Genomic DNA, 15274 nt, shown 5'->3' with positions numbered 1-15274 from the left:
TATTATTATTATTATTTTTTGATAAAAGCAAGTGGATCCCTGGAACACACATGAGTTTAAGAGGATGGATGGACTGAATAGCCAATGGTTTTTTTTGCTGATCCTTTTGAAGTTTGACAAAAATAAATTCTCTCAAAGGCATGTTATACACTAGGACACTTTTAGAACAAATTGGCTTTTAGTCTCATAATTAAAAAGCCTAGGAGGCAGTATAATGACTCTGTAAGAAAGCATTCATTGTCTAAAAGCATGGAGTCATGTAATCTCTCCCAAGGTACATCATCATTTTCACCATCATTTAGTATCCCATTTCTGAGCAGAATCCAGTTTATGTCCAGCAAGTGGGAAAGCAAGCACTCTGACCACACACACTGTATCCTTTTCCTTGAACACATACACATACTGGCCTCTGGTAAGAGGCAGGGCATGAAGAGGAAAAAACAGAGATACATTCCAAAAAGACATTAGCTAAACAAAAGTCAAGTCCGCCAGGCAAAGCCATCAGAAAATCGGTTAACATATTTTCCCCCATTCAACAAAAGATAGCAGGCACTTGTCTCAATATCTCCTTTCATCCCTGAAAGCTTTAAAATTGATTCATGGTTTCATAACTACAACAAAGTAACCTTGGACAGATTAAAATCAAGGCTTTTTAGAATTTGGATATCAACAGTAAGAATCCCACCCAGGTCTTGCTAAAAACGGCTTTGGCTGACGTTATGAAATGCTTCCTCAAGCTCTTCTTCAGCCAAATGAGAAGTCGTCTGGAAAGGATTCATCCTTTTTAGTGTACACAGAAGATCTTCTTCTTGGATCTATAAACTAAGTCTTTAAATTCCACTGTAATTACTCCGAAGACATAAATAGAGCTGATACTATTTTTGGCATCCTAGCCGGCCCTTTAGACAAGGTACACAGCATTTTCAAATAAAGCTTCCGCAAAGTGTGTAGGTATTCTAGCAACAGAAAGATGTCTGGAAATTCTAAAATGTAGTGTCTAAAAAGAATGGCTTCCAAAAATGCTAGTGTGTAAAATGGCCCCTTTCTTCATCTTAATTCTTGTACCGGTTGTTAGGATTGAGTTTCTTAGTAGGGACCCATTTGCAACCACTAACCTGGCTCTCTTTGAAAGTTCTGTATACTAAAACAATTCATTAAACTACGCATACATAAACTTTTATTAAGGGGATGTTATTGCTCTCAGACTCGCTCTATAGTTACTAACCAGTGCAATTTAAAAGTTTCATCTCAAAAGTCAGAACCTCACAGAAACATCTTAGTGTTAGTGTTGATTAGAACCACAATCATTTTCATTTTAAACATGAGCACCATCCACATCTGGAGTACTTCTCAGATTTGGACATGAACAGTTTTCTCTTGTTCTTTGTGGATATGTTTCGCTCTCATTTAGGAGCAAACTTTTAGAATCCCGGGTCATCCCATGCATTCATTTCCTTTTCAATGTTTCTTATCACATTTGTTTGCCCTCTGAAACTTACTGAAATTTGAATTCAGGTTACAAAGATCATTGTTACAAAAATCAACTGGATTAATTTCCAAAACCTGTAATTGTATGTACTTCTTGATTTAATAATAATTAAAAAAAGACCTGAGAATCAGCAGTTTGTTTCTCTTTTATTGTTTAACTGTGAACATGTATCAATTGTTCCGTGCCTTAGTTTCTTTATCCATAAAGTGATTTGGGGCAGCCATTGTCTGACAGTCTAATTTGGAAGGGATAGGTTCTGGATGAATATGTGTGTTAGTCATTAGTGGACTAACTAGTCCCAGCTTTCTGCCTTCTAGGCTGTGGTAGGATTGTACCTTCTGGCCCCCTTGTGGTTGGGTGGGTCCAAGTGACTAGTTATAACTAATGAGTCATGAACATAAATAACATGTGTCACTTCTATGGTGATCCATTCACAGCCGGCAAAGACCCTCCAGAGCTCTCTTTGCCTCTGCCACAGTGGCCAGCAGGATTCCAGCTAGAGGATGCTCCACGCTGAAGAGCAGGGAGGAGGGAGAGTGACAAGGATGAGGAGGAGAGCCTCCACTGACCCTCAAGTTGCATATTGTGTGAGCAAGAAATAAACTTTTGATTTTAAGCCATTGGGAGTTTGGAGTTGTTTGACTCTATGGCATGACCTCGTCTATCCTGACTGACATAATTCATGGCTTGCCTGGAACTTCCCAAATAAAAGCCAAATTATTATTTATTTCCTAAAGACTGATGAAGTCATGGGAGCTGGATGAGTGTTGAGTCCCTCTGATATCTCATTCTGTCCTATTTCTATTTAGAGGTAGAAAACTTTAGGGATAGATCAGGTATAGACTACAACCTTTGATTAACAAGGATGATGCTCTTAATACTTTAACTGTATATGATAAAAATTCATTTGGAGTAATGTTGACAAATGTCTACAGACTTTGTGCATCTTCTTGCTAGATCTTTGTCCCTTTGAGTATGACACCTGGGCACAAGGAAGAAGCAATCCTGTGGATTCAAAACCTGTGAGCCAGTCCATAGAAAGGTTCATCCCATCCTTCTGTGCTTGCCCTAATTTAAAGACCTAGCACACGTGAGGGCATTTCCATCTAGATTTCAGGATGCTGTAGTAATGAGATGATGGTGGCATCCAAGAAAGGGCCAGTTAGCCTCACTGCCTAGCATACTGATTAAAAAGACAAGCTTAGATGTCATCCAGACATGATTCAAATCAGAGCTCCTAGTGTCTATGTACTTAACCTTCATGAACTCCACTTGCCTCTTCTATAAGATGGTACGGGCTATTACTGACTACTCTACATTCATAGACTATACCTGCTCACAATTGAGCCTCTGCTTACAAGGAAAACCAAACATAGTACAATTCCACCTCAGATAGAGGAGAAAATAAGTAAGCATGCCATGGCAGACAGACCCTAATATGAGCCCCATTATTCCCACCTCCTGGTGTTCACCTCTATACAGTCCTTTCCCCTTGAATTCAGATGGGCCCTTTGACTTGCTTCTAACCAGTACAATATGCCAAAGGTGATGGGCTACTCACTCCTGTGATTAGGCTATGTTATTTAAGACTCTGTCTTAACAGAGTGGAGCTAGAGACTCTCCTTGCCGGCTAGATGAAGTAAGCGGCCATGTTGGAGAAATCCACATGGCAAGGTGCTGCCACACAACCTCCAGGAACTACAGGAGGTCTCCAGGAACTGGGGGCAGCCTTTTGCCAATAGCCAGCAAAAACCTGGGACCCTTCTACAACCATAAGAATGCAAATTCTACCAACAACTTGAATGAGTTTGGTCATGAATTCTTCCCCAGTTATGCCTCAAAAAGAGAACACAGCCTGACTGACTCTTTGGTTGCAGCCTTGTAAGACCCTGAGCAATGGACCCAGCTGGGAGCTATGGCCAGACAGCTGACCCGTGCAAAGTGTGAGATAATAGGTGTGTGCTGTTTCAAGCTACAGTTTGTGGTAATGTGTTAGGCAGCAGTACAAAACTAATACACATGTCGAACTAGAAAATTTGTCTATCTTGTCACATAAATAACATTATTTGCATCTTTATTTAAATGATCAGTTATGAGATTATCCTCCTTTCTTGTATCATTTCCTTCTTGAATCATATGAATTTCTTGGGATTTCAGAAGTGTCACTTACAATCACAAGGTTATACAAGAAGATAGCCCTTCAAGCTTAGTTTGGATATTATCTATCAGGTTTTTGTTTACCAGTTTATTCATACTTGACCAAATAATGAGCCCAGTTTAAGGAATAAACTTGTTCTTTGTAAAATACTTCTGCAAGGAAATTTTAAAATTGAAAATCCCTTGTTGTGAAAAGGACTTTTTATGCTAAGAAGGGAAGAAGTAAACAGTCATTTAGTCATTGGCCTGGTCCAGCTGATCATTAAAGACCCATCTTAATGTCATGTACTTTTGAGTACATTTTTTACATCCTTCCCAGGTGTAATTCTTTCCTTTGGGATCCACAGAGCACCATATCTATAAAACTTTTTACCTAAGTTATAATTGTCTATTCTGTAGCTCCCTCTATCATTAGTCAAGGAGCTGGCAAACTATAGCCCATGGGCCAAATCCTGCTCACTGGCTATTTTTGTAGATAAAGCCTTATTGGAACAAAGCCATGCCCAATCATTTGCATATTGTCTATGGCTGTTTTTGTGGTACAGCAGCAGAGTTCAGTGGTTGCAACAGAGACTTCATGGCCCACAAGTCTAAACTATTTACTCTCTGACCCTTAATAGGAATTTCTACTGACTTCTGCACCATGAACTTCATGAGATGATACAGTGTCTTGTCCATTTCTGTAGCTTCAATGAGCCCATAGCAGAAACTAAATTTTTAATTTAGTGAATACGAAGAGCATCAAACAGCAAATCTATCCATTTACCTGAAATTCAAGCCAACATTAGAATTTACCTTCCCTCCAAATTAGACCTGCCCTACAGCACTTGTAGATTTTTGTTAAGACTGTAGACTGTCCTAGAGATATAGTCTGTCCTCATACATAATATTACCCTGAAAGGTGAAAGAAGAATGCATAGAGCTGGCTATTAGAGGACACTCCTAGCCTTCCTAAGAAGGTTGCATGTAGACCAAATTGCCATTTATTAAACAGTTTTCACATTAGTTACCAAGCCTATGTGCATTTCTGGGAATAGTCATTCTGTTTTCAGATTCACTTAGAACCAAATCACAAAAATACTGCTGCTCTATTTGTTGTCTATTAATTTTGGTTTATAAACTTCTTTTGATGCTGCTTCCTTGTCAAAAATAGGAAGCCATTATTTACCAGCAGTAAACAAGTTCAAAATCAAGCTAGCCATGCCACTCTCCAAATGAAGAATGTGCTTTGTCTATATGAAAAATCACTTTTCAAATCTTCACTGAATGTATTAAAATTCTCAAGGGAAAATCAAGAGCCTTAAAATTTTGTGGGAATCAAAGAATTTGAAGATTCCCCCCCTCAGTTTGATTCTTCTCCAAACTCAGTGGAACCCTTCAAGTCTCTTGTGATTCACTCCTTCTCTATTTCAGGCCCCTGAGATCAGTCTGAATGCTTTTTCATTCATTCATCCACCCACAATCTCTCTAGCTCCCATATGGGATGCATACAGTAACACTAACCATGAAGAACAAACCAGAACAAGATGTCTGCTGTAGATATCAAGTCTCAAAAGAGGTAATGAAATTGATACAAATCCATCATTGCTTTCCATAATCACCACAGACTGCTATATTTTAGAATATCAAATAAACTACCGTAAAGTACTACCTAAAGATTTTATAAGCAAATAGTACTGAAGTCATAGCAAAAGTGTAATGAGTAAAAAAAGTGTTTTCTTTTTGTGTCATCATGATGCACAGAAAATTCTTCCAAGTCACCTGATGAACATTCCACAGAAGAAGGGACCCCCAACTCCTACTGATGACATAAACAATGACTCACTCCTTTTCCTGCTCCTTGACTCTGCCCTGGGATTGGCCCCATGCCTTCATCACCACTGGCATCTCCTAATCAACTACTCATCCTCAGCCAGGATAATGTTCCCAACAATCTGTAGCAAATTAGAAAAAAAAAAAAAAAAAAAAAAAGAGAGCGAGAGAGAGAATTGTTACTTAAGAAGCTTCATCTATATTTAATTACATACCTATATACCAAATATAATCTGTTAGCTGCCATTTTATTTTAAAATAAGTTTTCCTACTTAATTTGGTGAGGAAGTGTTAAAATGTCCTTTATTTAATAAATATCAGTGATCATAGACTGCATTTTTAATGTCTTTACTTGATAAAAGATAAAGTTGCTATTCTTATATCAGTTCTCCTAAGTTTTAAAATGGATTCACTCAAAGTTTTGGATCTACTGAATTAGAATACTGAATTAGAATACATTGATTTGAGAATATGGGGGAAGCATTTATGGCTCACAGAAGGTGAATGACTTGTCCAAGGTCACTCAGCTGGTTAGTGGCAGGGAATGACAGGGCCTACAACCCATATCTTTGGTTCTTCAATCAGGGATTGAAATGTCCTGGCTGCTCCCTGCAGATCTACCACGGCCAGCTCCTTTAAGACTCAATCAAACCACATCCATTACTAAACCTTTTCTGATTAACCCTATCGTTTTTAGCTATTCCTTTATTTTACAGCTTTTATAAATTTGCATATGTAGGCATTGCCAAAATCATTTGAAAATTAATTGTGCCTTGCTCTGCAATTGAACTGTTATCACATGAACTGTTTTTTTTTTTTTTTTTTTTTTTGGAGGACAGTTGTCATGTAAAGACCAGTGATAGGAGCTAGAAGGAAGAAGGTACAAGATGGCCGTGGAAGCTCAGAGAGAAGTACCATGAAAATTGGCCTGCCAGTGTGGGAGGCTGGGAGAAGAGAAGGCAGCAGTGGTAAGAGAAAACAGAAGGTAAAGAACGGGCAGCATTCGGCAAAAGAAGAGGGAGGCCAAAGAAAGCGTTGCACTTTCCGGCATGGCAATCACTGGGCCCAGAGATGAGGTTGGAAAGAACGTGGCTTTTCAAGGAGTGATTTGGAAGTTCATGAGACCTCGTATTTCCCAGAGAGTATTCTAAAGAACCATAAACCCATGAAACATTCTGGAAAAGGGCTGGGGGTGGGGTGGTGGTGACTGAAAAGCACATAGGTTTGGAGCACAGTTTATTCATATCATAAACACCAGTGATATCTACAAGGATATGAGTGCTGGCTCTCCTAGATGCCTCCAGAGGCTACAGCAGTGCAAATGTTAATATTCATTTTAAGCCCTTGAGAATATGGAGAGATAGCTTCCTACGGGGCTACATAATTGACATAACAGCCAAATTATTTGTAAATGCCATTTGTATTCTTCAACAGTAAATACTTGTGGGTATGTATCTATTTCTCCCAAATAACCAAGTTACTAAAGTACTTGTGGAGCCATATAAAATGCCGGTGGCTCGGCTCTACACTGCAGCCACTGAATCAGGATCCCCAAGGTTGTGTCCCAAACTTTCAAATAAGCTTCCCAGATGTGTCCCCTATTCGCAGGTTGGAGACCCACTGACTATTCCTGTAGGGCCCTGGCAGGGGGCATTCTGATGGCCGTGGCCCCTGTGCAGCCATAATGACCTTTACAACCCATCCCTCCCATGACTACTCTGGCCACAAGCTCGTTGTCACGGACGTGCTCCTCCCACCAGAACAGTGCCAGGGACCAGATTTATGCTTACATCTCTTGGACTTGTCTGTTTGCCTCCATTCCCAGTGGATTTCCTCCTAAGGCACTGGAGCATCGTGCTGGCATCCTGCCACAGCCTCTGCAACTGTACCTGCCATTCCTGTGCCCCCTGTGCTTTCTCCATCCTCCTACAGCCATGGGCTCTTTTTGTTTCCATGTCTTGGGTCAGGAGACCTGCACTTGCTGAGGTGAGTTTATCTTATTCTTCCCTTCATGCTTCGCCATCATCGCCAGTCTGTGCATGACCCTCCTTGGTTTATTGTATTAGGGTCCCTCTTTATTCCTCAGCCACTTCCACTGCCCCACCCACAGCCTCTTGCTAAGGCACCCTCCCTGGTGCATTATGTTCACGTCCTGAGTACTTGTGTGTATTCCTGAAATACATAGGGTTCTTTTTCACCTACCTATTATTAATGTTCATAAATGGTATCATGTATAAATCTTAATCTGTTTCTTACCTTTTCATGGATTACTATGTTTTTAAGCTTATTCCACAGTGCTGTGTGTACATCCATTCATTCTCCCGCTTCACCTGCATTGATTCATCTGTTCCTGAGGCTGTCTCTTCAGGCTGCCTCTGATTCCTTCCTGGTGACACTAAGGCTGTGAAGACAGATTGGTAGATTGAATTATGTATCCCTATTTAGACATGTTATTAATCTTACTCCACATTCCTGTGGGTGTGAACCCACTGTAAATAGGACATCTTGAAGATGTTATTTTTAGTGAAGGTGTGGCCCGACTGAATGAGGGTGGATCTTAAGGCTATTACTGGAAGCCTTCTAAAGAGAACCCAGAAGTCACAGAGGTAAGAAGGAGAGGACATGGCCGTGTGACCAGAGGAAGGCAGTAGTCAAGGAAACCCAAGGATTATGAGCAGCCAGCACCAAAATGCTATAGAATTCAGGGAGCGAGCACGGTTGTGCCACTGCCTTGATTCTGGACTCCTTCTAGCCTCAAAACTGTGAGCCAATAAATTTCCATTGTTTAAGCCAACCCATCGTGTGTTTTTTGTCATAGCAGCTCAGGCAAACAAAGACAGTGGACCTCATACAAGGATCCTGTGGAGCTCTGTGAACAGATCTCTAGAGTATAGAACCAGGACTGAGTGTCCTTAGTCATCTGAGTTCCAAGACTGGAGTTTGTCATTTCTGAGCTGGATGAAAGGGGAAGAAGAGCTAATTGGATATGACATTGAGATGCAATGGAACAGTTTTCTTACTACCTGAATTATGTTTGAAAATAACCAGAAAATGAGGATCTGTTTGAGATATTATCAAGGGACCAGAAAGGGAGATTACAAGATTATATCTGAAGGCAGAAGGGGGAGAGAAATAAAGCCACTTCCTGATGGTGGCCTGCCAAGTTCAGCCTATTCACTCACCAAATTATAGTCCCTAATGATCTAGCTGTGTGCACCACGGCCAATACACACCTTTTATTTATTGCTTGGACATTACAGTATCTCTTAATAACTGGAAGGAGGCAACACCTTTTCTTTTCTTTGTTTTCAATTATTCATAGACCTTATTTTTCCACATGAACTTTTAAATTAGCTTGTCAAGCTCCCTTCACATTTTGCCAACATCCTGCTAGAAGTGTGTTTTGGAAAGTTATTGGATTTATAAAATAATTTTGTTTATAGATCAATTAATGTTTTTATAAAGGATTAAAGTATATCTTGGTAGGTTAATTCCTAGATATTTTACAGATATTGATCTTATTTTAAGTGTTATATTATTTTCTATTTGAATCCTGGTTAGGCACACTTTCATCTCTGCCTCTTCTTTCCCTAGACTGGGTGAAATATTTCACTCCTTACAAAACTCCATTGTAACAGAGATCTCATAGTACAGTACATGCTCATTGTCTAAATTGCCTACATGCCTTACTGGATTGTGAATCCTTTGAGGGCAGGGATAATCTCTTATTCATTTTTGTATCCTCAACAAAAAGCACAGATATACTGTTTTTCAATGTTTTGGGAATGAATATAAAAATGCATACAACTATTATGTAACAGTAATATGATTAAAAATATCTGAGAATGGAGGCAACCAGATGAAGACTCATCTCTGAAACCAGGTTCAGATAGTCAGTTCTGAGTTGGCATTATAATCCAACTCTAGTAGTTTCTGTTTTGTCTTTGGTTTTTTGTTTTTTTGTTTTTGTTTTTTATTTTCCATTTGAAGAGTTCTGTTGGGACAATTCTCCCTATTGCCTTGGTCTATGAACTACTAGGATTGGGGTAAATTAGTCAGTCACTCTCGGTCTCTCTCTTTCTCATCCTCCAGCCCCACACCAGGGACAAGTCCTGAAGATGCTTTCTGACGGATAAAAAAAGGCATCAGGCTATGATAGAAAAGGTCAAAGCTCTCTTCTAGTTTTAAGGACTATCATAAAAATTCATATATTTATATTCTCTGCTTTAAGGATTCCCTCTATTTAGTCTCTTAATTGTCTAAATCTAGGTAGAGCTATTTCCCCAACAGTAGACCCAAATCAAGAAACGAGGGTTATAGGTAGCCATTGGTTAAAAACCCATTTTGCAGATGTTAACTAATGTTGCTAACTGCACACCCATCTGGTCATCTGTTTCTCATTATAATCTTGCTTTGCATATCATAACTTCAAGTCTGATGATGCACCAAGACTCTGCATGGCATTAATTGGGACTTTACAGAGTAAGAAGGCAGAAAGCAAATGAGCAAAGGGGAAAAGGAAAGGGCATTACTGTAGCTGAGGAGTCCAAGACGCTGATTTAATAAGGCCTAACTTCAAATCTCAGCTCTCCTAGGAATTCTCCTGCCTGCCATTATTCTAATGTCACCATCACCCTTTAGGATAAACCCAGCTGGGACCAGGAGTAAAAAATTTAAAAAGAAGAAGAAAAAAAAGAAGAAGAAGAAGCATCAGCAGCAAACAACAACAACAAAATAGTTCCCTGGGGACAAACATTGACAGTGATAAGAGTAGGAAGTACCCCTGTCTGTTCACCCCACTCTACCAAAAGAAGCCTCTAATAATTACCTCTCCCTTTGGCCACTGTCTCTGATCCTTCCGTAACTGGTAGAGAAACAAGCAAATAGAAAAGAATTCAAACATCTGGAAATGTTTTAGTTATCACAAGTTTTAGTAACTTTTCAAAGAGAAACATAAAATTGAGTGAAAAGTCAAACAAAGATTTTGGTTCACTAAAGGGGTAAGAACCTTCCTTTTATGACCCTTTTCGCCTCTTGTTTGATGGGATTACTCAGGAAATGTATTGCTATTTTGATTTTAAATTGCTCTAAAATATGTGATTACATAAATGCAATCCAGAATGAGTCTCTGCAGAAAAAATGCTGGGAAGTATGACTATTTTTATTGCATTTATTCCATTCTCTTTTTGTTCCTTGTCTATGTCATGAAAATCCATCAATCTGTATTACCATTTTAAGGAAACATCCCTGAAAATGCTATTTGAAGTATACAGAAAGCCCTGGGTAATCTGGCTGTCAGATGTTGGCTCAATGACTGAAAATGTATAAAAACAAACCAAATACTAATGTCATCCAATCAGTCTAATTTTTGCTGAAATTACTAAAATAGATAGAGTGTTTACACTATGTTCTTTTCTGTAACTTAATATATAATTTGGTACAATTTTCTGGGTTTTAAGCTTATTTTCCTAGCCCCCAACAAGCCTAGCACACTAGCACACTGCCTTGCAAACAGAAGGTTCTCGAATATACAGGCTGGCGGTCCAGCCGACCCTAACTAGCTGGCTGACCCTGGCCTAGTAACTTACATTGCCTGAACTTCAGTTTTCTTTTCTCCAAAATACAGGTAACTAAAAAAAGTGATCCTTAATTACTAGGTTTATTGTGCACAGTAAATGAGATAAAACTTGAAAAGCCATCAACACAGTGCCTACATTTGACATAATAGTTGCTAGAACTGAATGGAATTTTCAAAAAGCATTTAGTTCAGTGGCGATAGCTTGCCTTTTGAGGGGGAGGTTCCATAAATGATTCTCAAAGAGTGTGTGACTCGAAAAACTTCCTAGCCATCAATCAATCAATCAATCTTATTGAATTACTTATATCCTTAATTTATTGGCTAAGAAGAAAATATGGGTTCCAAGGGTAGAAGTGATAGCCTGAAATAACACATTAAGATCAATGGATTGCTTAGTCTGTAGAATAAAAACTAGAGGCCAAATGCTCCAGTGCTATGGCCAATACTCCTTCTATTCTAATATGCTAATTGTTTTCTGAAAGTATCAAATAGAGAATGAAGAGGTTAAAGCATTTAATGTGCACTGACAGTAAGCAGAACAAAGTAAATGTCCCTGCTCTGTTCTGAAGGATCATTTGAACTAATTTCAGTAACAGGAATAAAATAAAATGTAAAGAAAATACCCAAATAGTAAAAGTCATTGTCCCATATTGATATTAACCATAATAAAACCCAAATCAATCCAATAAAATGAGCATCGTTTGGCTCCACAAAATGGGTATAGCCACTTCCTGGATCTTCAGGAATCTATTGTCAGACAAACAAGAGCAACACTATCCAGAGGTTCACAGGTTGAAGGGAAAGTAGGAAAAGAAAACATTCATTCCTATTGAAGAGGTGAGCTTTTTTCATGGATTTGTGTGGTAGAGAGAGAAACATCTTTACATTTATCATCTTGGCCACTGGATCATTCGTGCAAACTGCCTTCCCAGTGCCGTAAGTGTCTGATTTAGGGTTAGGAAAGAAAAGCTCAGGGACAAAATCCTCATTGTTTTGTCATTTCCCCCAGTGCTCTTTCCCATTGGCACAGAAAGCTAAGTGTACTTGTCTTTGTCTACATGTGGTCTCGGCTTCTCCCTCAATTCCTTTTGGCCTTGAAATTAGTCTTCAGGGAAAACCTATACAGCATTGAGAATCATGCCTCTTTTGCAGGTCCTCAAAGTTTCTCAGGCTTTTGAGAAATGTCCCAGCACATATCACACTATAAGCTTATATAATAAGGTTGAGATCATGATCCATAAATTTGATGTTAAAAGTGCTACGATAAATGGCTATGAAGATTACATTTATGTCAAAGTAATTATCATAGTAAATATAAGAAAAATGCTAAAGGAAGAAATGCCATACCCACAAAGCACCTATCAGCTTTTTTGCATTGTCTTCACACTGTGTCTGCAAATAGGGCCTGCCTCCCGTCTCCCAGCAGAGCTGACCTGGCTGCATCTTCAAATAACATCACTATCAAACTCCTCAATGGACCAGTGGCATAGACAAACCCCCAGGGAAGGTGGGAGATTTAAAAAGATACCAGCTATTTACTGAACATTAAATTTGAAACTGCAACTTGTGATTATTATGTGAATTCTTTACTAACTTCCCTGATAATGAAAGTCATTAAGTGATTTCCTTGCTGAAACTTTATGGATAGTTTTTCCATTTCAGAACAACAAATCAAAGATTCCCAGTCCTCTACAAAGATTTCTTGAAAGATCTCTTGGTCAGTGCCTTTCCAGGATATAGATAAGCAGCCTTTCTCAGACCTTCCTGATGCACCAAGCAGAGATCTGGCTGGAATTCAGAAGTCAGGGGTTCTCATGCCACACTGCTCCCAACTGACTTCATGAACCCAGAAGATGGAATTCCTTTACTGGGCCTCAGGGTCCTCATCTGTAAAATGAGGAGATGGAGTGGGAAGTCTCTTTAGTTCTAAAAGACAATGAGTTGGTGAAAGTTAGCCTCATAGCTAATGTACAATCTCTTTTTCTTAAATTTCTATTGAGTTGTCCTGAATTTTCTCCAGAGAGTTTTACTGATATGTGAAAACCAGGTAAAGTAGGTAGAATATTGACCCCCACTCCCCATCCTCCAAAGACATCATGTCCTAATCCCCTGTAGCTGTGAATATGTTACCTGACAAGGCAGAATGGACTTTGCAGATATGATTGAGTGAAAGATTTTAGATGGGGAGATTATCTGGGATCATCCAGGTGGGCTCAATGCAATCCCAAGTTTCCTTATAAGAGGAAAGCAAGAGAGTTGGAGAAGGAGCTGTGACAGCAGAAGAAGAGGTGAGAGGGATGCATTGCAGAATGACACATTGGAAGGAGACCACAGGCCAAGGAATGTGGACAGCTTCTAGAAGCTGGAAAACTAGGGAATTCACCTATTTTTCTTTCATTGACTATTTGACATCTTATTAGCAGTAAAATCAGCACCCTCAAAAAGGAAACTATTCCTAAAATGTACTACTCAAAACATGTGTGTGTGTATGGGTGTGCTTAATGATAGCCTTGTGCAATCAGTTTTCTTAGTTTACCTGTAACATGAGAATACTATATTAGGTTTAGCTCAGGGCATAGCAAAATAAGTACTCAAACTACAGTCACTGTAGCTAATGATAAGGATGTGGGTGAAGAGGATGATGCAGGAGGTAAAGAAGTTGGTTCCAACATTGGAGGAAACCACCATTCACTGTTTTCCCTCAGGTTCTACCTTGAGGAAAAAGCAAAACTCTTCTCTCAAAGGGAATCCCAGTGTGACTGTGGGCAAGGATCCGGAATCGACCAGGATATGTCAGTTCTCTTGAAGAAGGCCTAGGAGTCATTCTATTATTTTTCCTGGCTCCTGTTTAAAGATGATATCTTCAGGGTGATTCCACGTCCTCCTTCATCCTTACCTCTGTGAAGAAAGGCCTAGGGTTCGAATGCTCTTAAAGGGAAAAAAAGATAACCTCAGGCTTCTGAGTAATTATATTCTGTGGGTCAGGCCCCTCCCACCCCCCTTGCCCTCCACCATGCCAGGCAAGACCAGAGTAATCCTTAAAGCATTTTATAATGAAAACAAGTCCCTTGTTAAAGGGACTGAGAGTGATGTAAGTCATTTGGTCTGTACTAACCCTTGGTAAAAAGTGAACGAGCTGTGCTTACACTGAAGATTAGGTACAGCGGTTTCTTCCTCCATGCCAAACAGTAAGTGTCGAGGACCTGTCTACTGGGCAGTTTTTTTTTTGTACACTCAGTTTTTTTTGCAAAGAACACTCAGTTTTTTTGCAAAGAACAGAACTGCGCCTGACAACTATCTTCCAATATGCCTGATGCTCACGTGACTACTCTGAGTGCCTCTACCCAGCAAAGCAGAGACAGCTTTCTTGTTAGTTTGTTTTTCTTTACCATGGTTATTGAAGAAAGCATGCTATAAACTGGAAAAGACTATAAAATAGGAATAAGTAGTAAAAACAATTGTAAAACACATTGCAAACATGAAGTGCCACGCAAACGCTTTAAGTAGTAAGTACCCCCTGGCTAGTGTACCATGTGGTTTATAAACCCAGTGGTAAGAAACAGCCACGAGGCAAGATTACAGAATGCAGAGAGCCAGAGGACAGGAAGGGCTTGGAGCTTAGGAGTTAGGCAGACCTGGGTTCAAATCCCAGCCAGCTCGGCCTCCCCTTAGCCATTTAACCTTGAAGATGTTGCTTAACCCCTCTGAGCCTCAGTTTTCTTATGTGTAAAATGGGACTAAACAATGTCTATCTTATAGGGTTTCTGTGAATCTTAAATTAACCAGTAAATAATAATATTACTAGTAATAATCTCTAAAACAACACTCTGAGCCAAGCCCTCTTCTGGATAGTTGGTTCTGCTGGTTCTTAGAAGGAACCCTGGAACTTACGTTATTTCCTCCTCTCCCACAAGGCTACACAACAAAAATTACTCCCCAAGAGCACTTGAGAAGGAAATTTAAGGACAAAAATGTCAAAGAAAAAGCAAGCAGAATGGGGAAAATAAGTAAGAAATTCATGCAAAGCCCATGGTCACATGTGGACACTAAAGGAGTAAGTTCTTAAGACGTTGACCTTACCTAAGGTAGAGTTAGGCTCTCATATCTGCTAGATATGACTTTCCTTTCCCTTGAATATGATCTAATTGGGCTTTAAAAGGGACTTGAGGCACAGTCATCTTCCCTGTGAATGAGATGCCCACCCAGTGTAAGAGAGCTGTCATGATCTCTTCACGACC

The 15274-nt window shown here is 39.5% G+C and overlaps 1 long non-coding RNA gene across 7 annotated transcripts in view; it reads right to left on the bottom strand.

Annotated features, from left to right (window-relative positions):
- LOC119534607 overlaps positions 1–15274 on the bottom strand; it is a 75752-nt gene that overhangs the window by 42574 nt on the left and 17904 nt on the right. For all 7 annotated transcript variants that reach the window (XR_005217070.1, XR_005217072.1, XR_005217069.1 and 4 more), the window contains exons 2-3: positions 7715–7859; positions 5472–5580 (exon numbers count right to left, since the gene is read on the bottom strand). This is a non-coding gene — a long non-coding RNA (uncharacterized LOC119534607). The remainder of the gene's footprint in view (positions 1–5471; positions 5581–7714; positions 7860–15274) is intronic.

Source organism: Choloepus didactylus, chromosome 5, assembly GCF_015220235.1.
Source record: "Choloepus didactylus isolate mChoDid1 chromosome 5, mChoDid1.pri, whole genome shotgun sequence".
Taxonomy (NCBI): Eukaryota; Metazoa; Chordata; class Mammalia; order Pilosa; family Megalonychidae; genus Choloepus; species Choloepus didactylus.
The sequence above is the reverse complement of the archived record's forward strand: the minus strand, read 5'-3'. Positions and strand labels throughout refer to the sequence as shown.